Source organism: Bubalus kerabau, chromosome 9 (assembly GCF_029407905.1).
Source record: "Bubalus kerabau isolate K-KA32 ecotype Philippines breed swamp buffalo chromosome 9, PCC_UOA_SB_1v2, whole genome shotgun sequence".
Classification (NCBI taxonomy): domain Eukaryota; kingdom Metazoa; phylum Chordata; class Mammalia; order Artiodactyla; family Bovidae; genus Bubalus; species Bubalus kerabau.
The window spans coordinates 101,608,029-101,619,680 of record NC_073632.1 but is presented as its reverse complement, the minus strand read 5'-3'; the positions used below and the strand labels follow the sequence as shown (position 1 = coordinate 101,619,680).

Below are 11,652 nucleotides of genomic sequence, written 5' to 3'. Positions count from 1 at the left end.
ATTAAAAATTGCAGGATGATGAAGACATTCAACATCATAATACACAAACACTGCATACCTACTATGTGCCGGGCACTATTTTCAGTGCTTTACCAGAACTATTTCATTTAGTTCCACTTCAACTACACGAAATAGATACTATTATTAACCCAGTGCCATAGATGCAGAAACAGGCGAAGAGAGGTTCAGGAGCCTGCCCAGGATCACACAGGCTACACATGGTATATCCAAATGCACATCCTGGTGGTCAGACTCGAGGCTCCATGCTCCGAACCAGTAAATGTTCCTACAAAGGTAGGAGTTAGCACCATACATATATTCCTCTTGAAACACGAAACAAACAATATGTTGCCATCTTGGATACAAAGAAAGATGTGAAAGCTGAACATTTTTGGATTAAGCAATGGTTTATTTTCCCAGAAAAGCCAAGGTTTTCATGGTAGGACAGCCTCCACTTTTCCATCTTTGAACAGAGGACTCAGGGTCAGTGAACACTCATGGTGCCATCTTACAATGAAACTGTTCACTAAGAACGGGGCACTAGGCAACCTGCCCAAAGGAGTAGCTGTCTTGTGGAGCCAACAGCAGATATTCAGGTAGAAATGAGAAATGTCACAAGAAAATGAATTTAGAGATGAAAACATCAGAGGAGATTAGCTAATACACTCTGAGTAATTGCCATGTATGGCATTACTTATTGTGAATCTTAGGGTGCAGAATAACTTCTTGATACACACAATACAAAAAGGCCCTTAAAATTGTTTTCCAATGTCAGAAGTATGTGCTGTACACATTTTTGTTTTATTTTGTTTTATCCCATAAAAGGTATGGTTTTAAAAAGAGATGAACTGATACCCCGATTTCCCTGCTCCTAACAGAACACTGTAATATGGTTAAGCACAAAACTTTCCATAGCAACAGACACTGTATATCAGGCATGAGCCCTGTGTATCTCCCTTGAAGAAAGCTTTAAGGTTATAACAGACAAATTCAAAATAAAGCCTGTGATCCCACCACCGTGAAGCCTGATTCCCCCATGAGCTCAAGAAAGGATACATTGACAAACGACTCACCATGGCTTCCTTTAGCTCATTTCTTTGCCTTTCTTTTTCTTTAAATGGCACTTCAGCCGTAATAGTTACAAAGATTTCAAGAGAGGACTAGCACCACCTGAAAAAGAAAGGCCAAAAACCCAATACAATCATGGTTTGCAGAAGTTCAGCACTGGACTTACTGAATAGCCTTGGGGGGTGATGGCTTTTCTGCTTTGAGACCAAAGGCGTTCCTTCTTGTCATCCTTTGCTGCTTTATTTAGTGGTTTTCCACTCCATGAACACCATGTGAATGCTGGTTACCTGTTAGCTGTAATTCTAAAATAGGTATTTTATATAGGGGAAAACGCAGCTTTGGGGGCATCTTGAAATGTTTTTATAAGTACATATAAAATTACATATTTTTACATGATTGGAAGTAGTGGCTAAAATGGGGCAAACTGGATATGCCGCTGGTACATATAGTTGTACATGCAAATTGTGCAGAGTGGACGCCTCCCTCTGCTCCCCCAGTTAGGCAGGAGGCACTGCCTAGGGCCAGAGAGTAATCTACTCACTATTGTCTTGGTGGAGGGAGACATGAACCTCTGCTCGGCTACCGTTGTGCTTTGCTTTTCACATGGGGAACTAGGCTTGCAGACGCTATTGATTATACTTAGGAGAGAGGACGTTAGTGACATGTTGGGAGTGCAGGCACTATATTTCATCCCTATTCAGGTTTTAAACAGCATCCTCCTCCAAATATTCTACTCCAAAGGTTGTATGCTAAAGAGTGAAACAGATGGTCCAGTTTTATACTTCTCTTCCTTTAGAATTTCTTATGCAGCTCAGGGACTTCGGTCTTCTGGGATCCCAAATTATATTTCAGCCCATTATACGTATTCAGTTTTGATACTAAGATGGTTTGTAAGAATTATTCAAAATCCACATGGCTGCAGCCTTTGCTGGTTCTTAGTGTGCCATGTGCTGTTCATTTTAATTGAAAATATTCTAAAAGCAAGATTGATGTGTTTTCTATCCCCCTAAAATAGAAACAGGTTCTGGGCTCATAATTGAGCACTCATAAGCCCCCTCTCCTTATTAACATGCCCTCTAATTTGTGCCTCTGTTTGCACAATATAAATGGCCTTTAACAGCCCTTCATTCATACAATGGTCTCACTAACCCAAAGAAAATTAGTAGCAGGCAAAAGCCTATTTTTACTGACACAGAGACAAAAATGCTAATTACCTTAAAATATTCTCAAGTGTATATCTTTGGCATCCTTCCAGGCAAGGCTTAAAAGTTTTTTTTTTCCCCCTATTATTTACCAGTTATAGGAAAAGTTGTTTTTGTTTTACACTCAGGCTTATACATAAGTAAATCTGTATTGATAATTTGAAATCTTTTATTTTGGGTCCAGAGTACTGATGATAGTTTGCTTTCTCCTCACTTTCTACTCACTTGTAGGTATACTTGAGAGCATTGACTATTTGTGATTAATTATGTTTTGTGTTTTGCTATTTTTGTTAAGGGACTTAGGGACATTTGCATAAAAAAATACCTAAATTTTTAATTTTGTTTAAATGTATTAATTACCATAAAATATTAATATTTCCTCAGAATCTCTTTTAATTTTTCTTGATAATTAAATCTGTTTGTCCAACTTTATACTCTGAAGTATTCCTTCCTCTCAAAAATGGTTTTAAACCTGAAAACTCTGATGTACAAAATAAGTAATAAAGAAACAAAATTCAATTCAGTTCACTAAATTATGATAACAGGTGTGTTGAAAGTATGACCATAAAGATCATGAGCTTTTTATCATTTATGTGATAATTTTATATTGTAGGCCTAGTTTGTAAAAAATAAAGTACAGAAAGTGCAAGTGCTCATTCTCTTGAGGTAATTTAAAAATCAAGTTTGGAGAAAGCGTCCATTGATGGATGAGTAAAGAAAATGTGGTACATGTTACGATACAATGGAGTACTATTCAGCCATAAAAAGGAACTCTTGCCATTTGTGATAACATGCATGGACTTTGAGGGCATTATGCTAAGTGAAATAAGTCAGAGAAAGACAAATACCATATGATCTCACTTATATGTGGACGCTAAAAAAAACAACTCATTCATATGATGAATAGATTGGTGTGGCTAGAGGCTGGGGTGAGGACTGTTAAATTGAAGGAGGTCAAAAGGAGGTACAAATTTCCACGTATAAAATAAGTCAGCCCTGGGGATATAATATATAGTATGATGGCTACAATTAATAATACTGTATTACATATTTGAAAGTTGCTAAGAGAGTAAATCTTAAAAGTTCTCATCACAGGAAAAATAATTTTATAACTATTTATGGCAATGGATGTTAACTAGACTTATTGTGATGACCATTTTGCAATATATACACATATTGAATTATGCTGTACATCTGAAACTAAAATGATGTTACATGTCAATTACACCTCAATTTAAAAATTTTAAAATAAACAGGTCTGGGGAAAGAAAATGCATTTACTAAAAGGTAAACAGCAGTATAGGGGTTTAGTAATAGTGGAAGCAGAATACAAGAGCCACAGGTACTGTAAAATGAACTGGTAATTAACAGTAAAAAAACCCACAAGCAACATAAGGCAAATAATAATAAGGCATTCAATCCAGTTTTTTTTAAATGGGCAAAAGATTTGAATAGACATTTCAACAAGGAAGATACACTAATGTCTAATAAGCACACACAAAGATGTTCAATATCATTAATCATTCAGTTCAGTCGCTCAGTCGTGTCCGACTCTTTGTGACCCCATGAATCGAAGCACGCCAGACCTCCCTATCCATCACCAACTCCCGGAGTTCACTCAGACTCATGTCCATCGAGTCAGTGATGCCATCCAGCCATCTCATCCTCTGTCGTCCCCTTCTCCTCCTGCCCCCAATCCCTCCCAGCATCAGAGTCTTTTCCAATGAGTCAACTCTTCGCATGAGGTGGCCAAAGTACTGGAGTTTCAGCTTCAGCATCATTCCCTCCAAAGAAATCCCAGGGCTGATCTCCTTCAGAATGGACTGGTTGGATCTCCTTGCAGTCCAAGGGACTCTCAAGAGTCTTCTCCAACACCACAGTTCAAAAGCATCAATTCTTCGGCACTCAGCCTTCTTCACAGTCCAACTCTCACATCCACACATGACCACAGGAAAAACCATAGCCTTGACTAGACGGACCTTTGTTGGCAAAGTAATGTCTCTGCTTTTGAATATACTATCTAGTTTGGTCATAACTTTCCTTCCAAGGAGTAAGCGTCTTTTAATGTCATGGTTGCAGTCACCATCTGCAGTGATTTTGGAGCCCAAAAAATAAAGTCTGACACTGTTTCCACTGTTTCCCCAGCTATTTCCCAGATGCCATGATCTTAGTTTTCTGAATGTTGAGCTTTAAGCCAACTTTTTCACTCTCCTCTTTCACTTTCATCAAGAGGCTTTTGAGTTCCTCTTCACTTTCTGCCATAAGGGTGGTGTCATCTGCATATCTGAGGTTACTGATATTTCTCCTGGCAATCTTGATTCCAGCTTGTGCTTCTTCCAGCCCAGTGTTTCTCATGATGTACTCTGCATAGAAGTTAAATAAGCAGGGTGACAATATACAGCCTTGACGTACTCCTTTTCCTATTTGGAACCAGTCTGTTCCACGTCCACTTCTAACTGTTGCTTCCTGACCTGCATAAAGGTTTCTCAAGAGGCAGATCAGGTGGTCTGGTACTCCCATCTCTTTCAGAATTTTCCACAGTTTATTGTGATCCACACAGTCAAAGGCTTTGGCATAGTCAATAACGCAGAAATAGATCACTAGTCATTAGGGAAATGCAAATCCAAAGTGCAGTGAGAAATCATTACGCATCTGCTAGGATGACTATAATAAAAAAGACAGATAGACAATATACAGTGCTGGCAAGAATGTGGAGAACCTGGAACCTCCATATATTGCTGATGGGGGAAAAAAATGATTTAGCCACTTTGGATAACAGACTGGCATTTTCCTAAAAAGTTAAATATAAACTTACCACGAAATACAACAATTCACTTCTATGCACTAATCAAGAGAAATGAAAACATATGTCCAAAGATATATATGTGAATATTCATAGTGGAATTTTTCATAACAGCCCAGAACTTGAAACCCAAATGTCTGTCAGCTGATGAATGGGTAAACAAAACATGGTTTCCCCATACAATGGAATTCTACTCAGCAATAAAAGGACCCAAGTACTGATACATGCTACAACATGGGAGAATCTCAAAAATGTATGCTAAATGAAAGAAGCCAGATGGAAAAGACAACAGCTGTATGACTCTCTTTATATAAATACCCAAGAAAGGCAATTTACAGGACAGTAAGCACACCAGTGACTGGGGCTGGGAGTAAGAAAAGGGATTAACTGCTAATGGGCAGGAGGCAACTTTCTGGGGTCACGGAAATGTTCTAAAATTGGGTTCTGGTGATGGCTGCACAACTGCATCCATTTACTGAAAGTCAGTAAGTTGTTTACTACTTACAATGAGTGGATTCTACAGTATGTAAATTATACATCAGTAAAATTGTTAAAGGAAAGCCCAATAAGTTGTGTATGTTTTTCCTGGAGTGGGTCGAAGTGGTCGTCTGAACTTTTTCTCTTGACTTCAGTGCTGAAATATAATTCAGACAAGTATCTACACCAACATTTACAGTTTTCAACATCCCTTACAATTTTCAAATTTACTTGCTTTTCACACCAGTCCTGTGAAATAGGGTGCACAGGTGAATCATAGACAATAAGCATTTTTCTTTTTCCTTTCAGCTTTACTCTGAGGAAACTTTATACGCTGAATACAGCATATAATTTAAAAATCAAGGCCAACTTGGATAATGTAATCTGAATAACCTGGATAACAAACATTATCATTGCCTTAAGTACCCCAGATGCTTTTGAGAAGACAATTATCTTTCAATTACCAAACCATTCTGAACAACAGGTAAGCCCCCAGCTGGAGACCCACTGTGGCTCACTGTCTGTAGACTTGGCTGAACAGCCTCACCTACAGACCTGCCCCCTTGTTCTGCTGCCTCATTGAAGCCTATGGTAGTTGTTCGCTCTAAAGCATTTGCATTTATAAATATTGAAACACATGTAATATAATTGTATATACAATTAGGCACACAACAGCTAGTGTTACAGGAGCTAATATTCCCCGGCAGAAACAAAGCTGCCAAAAACCAAGAATGGAATCCAAAGTATTAATTTGGTTCATAGCAAATCCTTCTCTACTATTTCTCTTGAAAGCTCAAAAGGAACCTAAACAAACAATTCTGACTTAGCCTGGAGCAGAGAATGGTATATTTAAAGAAATGTGACTTATAAATAAAATATCCAATTAACATAATTTTGAAAATGTATGTGGCATAGGCACAAATACCCCAGACTAGTTAAAAACCATGTAAACCTCCCTTATTTTGATAGTACATACACAAAACATACATCAACAATCACAGACCTTTGCATCCAGCCCCAAATTTCTTGCCCTGGGTTTATGAGAAGGGCAGCCTCCGGATCAGTCTTTCCCCACTTTCTGCTCAAGGAATTAGGTGTGAGAAGAGCTCTCAGTGGAAGGGAAAGGACCAGACTCTTCCAAACCAAAGTTTCAGCCTTCTAATCTCAGCCTTGGATTTGCTAATTTGTCTCCGTAGCATGCTTATGCAACCTCTACTTTCCAAGGAAGGCATGGAAGTTTTTTGTATTTTAGTATTCTCTGTCTCCCTGGATGACTTCCTGAAATCCTTTTGCAGGAGACATGTGTTGCTTAAGGATGTTTCCATGATCTTCGATCTAACACAAGCTGTGTTTCTTGCCTGTGACTGAACATGAACCAGACTGGATTAGGCTAGACAAACGTAGAAATATTAAACTGATTTCAGTCAATAGTTAATTCTGATATTTTCAAGTTGTAAAAGTCTCATATTGATATTTACACAATGCAACACACAGAAGAGTGGGAAAGTGTGTGACTCAGGGCAAGATAATTGTGTTACTGTCTGGAATTCACTCCTGTAACCGTGTTTAGGTCCCTCAACTTCCAGCATTTTTAACTGAAAAAAAGATCAGAATCTTGGGGTGAAATAGTCTCTAAAGTCCTAATCATAATTTGACAACCATTTCTTGAGATGTTACTGTTATTCTACAAAGTAGAAATATTTATCTATATAATTTCATGGAGGTCACATGCCTTAACATGCCCTAACATGCCCTCTGACCTCTTGTTAAGATTTTTTTTAAAAGAATTCGAAACTTATAACACGGAATCCATTTGCACTATCATAAAATGCCACAAAATTTGCAACCTGAGAGCAAGAAGGATAAAGACAGTAGTCAGATATTATCTGAGTCAGATTTCACAAATAGACACATACAGTTGTAAGGAAGAGGTATATCATCTCCAACACGCCCTTTATTTTTTTCTTTTTAATAAGTTTTACAATACTACACTGGCTTTCACACTTCCCAGAACTCCGATGTTCCTCAAAGGTGCTTCTGTAGCCCTTGTAAAGGTTAAAAATATCAATACTAAAACCTGTTTCCCCACTGCCCACTCCCCCCAACACTGTTTTTTATCTGTTTTATTTATTTGGCTTCTACTTAATTTTTTTAGAAAAGAGTCCTTGGATAAACGCAGTCTGAAAAACGACTGCACTATATAATGTAAAAGATTTTGCTTAAATGCTGTACTTTTAAACAATGTTTCATTATTATATATACTGCTTAAAATGTAAATCATCCTGCAAGTTGCTCCAGCAAAGACCAAAGGTTAGAAAATAATTTTCCATTTATAGTCTTTGAAAAGACTATAAATGACATGCTATATTTGAGAGTCCCTGTGCAAATCATCAAATACTTTAATAACTATACAAATATTAATATTTGATACAAGGATCTCCCAAGTTACAGCATATTCATAAATCTGGATTGATAGGGGCCTAAATGGGAAAATCCTGTTTAGATAGCTCTAAGAGATGGGAGAGTGTTTAATGAAACAAGCTTGATAGTCTTATCATCAAAAAAACTGATTGATATTTGGTGCAACTTAATTTTTACCAAAAGAGAATTTTGAGAAAAGGAACAATCAGTGATTTAGATTAATCCCCATTCTTCCCCTTCAGTCTAATTCATCTACCTCTTACTCTGTGAATGGCCCTTTGGTTTGCTGGTTATAACAAATGCTTTTTTTTTTTTTCACCATGGTTTAAATGATTAGGAGTCGGTTTTTAATTTTATTTAAGGACATGTGTCAATGTTGATTTGTAAAGGTATAAGTGAAAGACTACCCCATTTTGAATATTATTCACTTTCTAAATTAACTCAAACAACCTAATGGAATAGTAAAAACAAAATGTAATCTTTGGGTCATTTTCTGTATGACTTTGAATCTATTTGCCGCTTAGATAGGTTCCATGTTACTGAGAGCCTTGTGAAATAAAGGATAAGTTATTCCAGCCAAAGGGTTTTCTCATTTCAGTTCCCTAAAAATCTGTATTTTCCCCTTAATAATGGATAGATTTAGATTCCTCTGTAAAATGCTTTGGGGACCACTGAGATAAAGGGCCATAAAAAATGACCACTATATTGGAATAAAGTAGAAAGGGATCCTTTTTCTCTATGCAGAACAGCCTCTAGTAAATAACTGGAGGTACATAAACAGCTGGCACCACCATGAAGATCACTGGAGAATGTCCTGGAGGGTCGTGAGGAATGAAGTCATTTCTCAACTTTTTTCAAACCCCATGGAGAAGACAGCATGATATTCTTGTCAATTTGGGTTTGCAGCTCTTTTGGCTCTGACTTCCAGTAGGTTTAGATCACAGTACAAAGCGGAGTGAAAAAGATTTCCTTTATCTTTGATAAGTACTTTCCTTTCTCTTTTGTTTTCTTCATGTGAGAAAGCCTCTTTTTTCTGAGTTCCACTCTGTTCAAAAGGAAGGCATTGGTAAGCAGGGCCAGCCCGTTCCATGGGGGGGCTGATCCTTCCATAGTTCCCACTCCCACCTACTTCTCTCAGTTGTTTTGTTGGGAACCGGATTTGAGTGGGTGGATCTTCCAGAACAGGATTTTGGTCTGATTGAGCAGGGCATTGCAGAGGTTTGGAATGAAGCCACCTTGTGCCATCTTCCTTCTGCTGCTCTGAGTTCCTGTCCCTTAACACACTCACACACACACGTGTCCCAGGGTCTCTGAGCGCTCCCCGGGGAAGCAGTACAACCTGGAAAATTAGAGCAAACGGCATCTCTGCAGCTTGGTTTCAAAAAGCACGTTAGTTGCTATAGCAGGAGAAGGTTTGCAGATACACATGCTCAGAGGGGGCAAAAAAGAGGAATGGCTGCCTATCCCTGACACTATAATTTTTAAGAGTCTTAGAAAGAAACAACTATTTGGCTGGCAGTGTAAAAACATTAGAGAGTGAGGAGAAAAAAAAGATTCCATATAAAGATAAGGGAAACAGAGAACAGTGAGAATTAATTGCTTTCTTTAGGATCAACTTAGCTTCGTGCACAAAGTTCATTTTGACTGTTCTACATCCCTTTAATCCTAACAACTCAAGTTGGTGGCAGAGCTCTGAAGCATTACTTTCTGAATATAAGCAAAGGGGCTTCTAAAGGTGATGAGGCTGAAGGTAAGCAGGCGGAGGGCACAGAGATGTCCTGAGCCTGCAGCCTTGGATTCAGTGATCCCCTCACTGGTGTGTCCGCCAGGACTACACCACAGAGCCTTGGCGGCCTGCCCGCAGGACTGCTCCAGAAAGACTCCTGCATCGGCCACAGAGAGAGAGAGAAAGAGACAGACAGAGAGAGAAAGTTCCACAAACAACTCCCAGATCTCTCCGCCCAGGTTTCGTTACACCTGGTTTCTCAAGAGCAGATTGCTCAGCCAACCTTAATAATCCCAGAGGAACGGCCGGGCAAGAGGCTGGATTCCGATCTACCTTTGGCCTAATTTATTGAGGGCTTTAAAAGGGGAAAATAAACTTTGAACTCGACTCATCTGAAGCTTTATGATTCAGGTGCGCTACTTGCCTTCAGGGGCACCGAAGATCACTGAAGTTAAAGCGAAAAACAAACAAACAAACAAAAAAACAAAACCCACACCTCTCTGAGCTGCAGAACAGAAAAGCATGTCCAGACCCGACCCGGCTGGTTCTCGTACCAGATTAACTTGGCAGCAGGAGCAGAAGTCCCCGGCTCTGCCCTCATCCTTTCCTGATGGGATAAGATTTCCCCCGCGTGCCGCCCTTTCATCTTCCGCTCTCCGGCCATCCTGCGTGTAGGAAAAAAAAGTGGCTGCGTGGAGGAAGGGAGCAGAAAGAAAAAGGACGAGGAAAGGCGGCGGCGGAGGACAGGAAGACTGCTCAGAGAGAAATGGTTGGAGGGAAAAAGGCTAGGTCAAGGTGAAGTCACGTCTAGGTTCCTTAGTATTGAAACTCGGGAGTTTTAAAAAGCTAGGCCGGCAAGCCTGAGCTAGTCTGTACGACTTGACACACGCGGCAGGACCTACGAAACCCTTTCCCCTCACCTTTCTAGGCAGAAGTGAGTTACAGTCCCATAACCTTGCATGAGGACAAGGTGAGCTGATTTTCGTGCAGGTGCCTAGCATGATGCCCATGTCCTGATAGGGGATGAACTTGACTCTGAACCTAAGAGCCCACCCTTACTCCACGGAAAGCAGCTGAGTGGTGGTTCACGTGGGACGTAGCTCTTTTAGTTACAGAAAAGCCAGGCCCCCAAAGGAAAGGGGCGATTTGGGGCCAACCGAAGGCAAGGTGGACTTCCCTCCCTCGGCCTGGGCCAGGGTTTCTAGACGCCGAATTCTGACCTCTTCAGGGAGGGCCTGGAACACCGATCAATTCGGCTACTGAGCACCTTCAGAGAAAGAGGGGCACCTACTGGAGACGCCACGCAGTGGATGCGTGTGTGGGTGCGCTTGCAGGTGAGTGTGTGTGTGTGTGTGTGTGTGTGTGCGCGCGTGCGTGTGCTGGGCGTGGGGCAGGGTTGGGGTCTATCCTCAGAGGCCCTCATCAGTAAGGCAGACAGAAGAGTCGGGGCGCTGGGAGGGAGGCCCTGGGATGTGCCAGCCAGATGCCTGGTGTTTTCACAGCCTCCTGCGAGCCCCGCCTGGGCCCTCCTCTGCCAGATCCCGGGTAGGCTGGCTCGAGAACCGGTTTCCCTCCTCCCCAGCGAGTGGGGGCCGGGTGGGGAGGCCCGGAAGCCCCGCCTCACCCCGCGAAGGCCGCTCCTTCCCAGAGGAAGCGTCTAGAACAGAACGCAGGCACCGGCTTGTGAACGCTGGACCGCGGAGCGGGTGGTGTGTAAACAGAATTGCTGTCAATCACGTCGCGTAGGAGAGTTACAGGCACCGCGCGGTGGATTCTTTGGTGAAAGGAAAGCCTCTTTGCTGGGAGAATACTCCCCCGCCATTTATATCGTTGATTTCAGGTGGTCGTCACCTTTTCCAGCTTAGCTCTGAGTTTCTCTCTTCGGTCCTCTTTTTGGATGATCTTTTCTGCCCTTGTAACCCTCCACTTCCCACCTACTGGAATGGCTGAGAAGC

The 11,652-nt window shown here is 40.9% G+C and overlaps 1 long non-coding RNA gene across 2 annotated transcripts; it reads right to left on the bottom strand.

Moving 5' to 3' along the window:
* Positions 1-6,935: 6,935 nt before the first annotated feature.
* LOC129620194 (uncharacterized) lies at positions 6,936-11,533 on the bottom strand. 2 transcript variants are annotated; one of them, XR_008698432.1, is made up of 3 exons: positions 11,322-11,533; positions 10,252-10,362; positions 6,936-9,310 (listed from the first exon to the last, which is right to left on the bottom strand). It is a non-coding gene; the product is annotated as an uncharacterized LOC129620194 (long non-coding RNA). The 2 variants fall into 2 exon arrangements; XR_008698433.1 differs by lacking the exon at positions 11,322-11,533 and adding an exon at positions 10,618-10,804.
* Between the last annotated feature and the right edge of the window lie 119 nt (positions 11,534-11,652).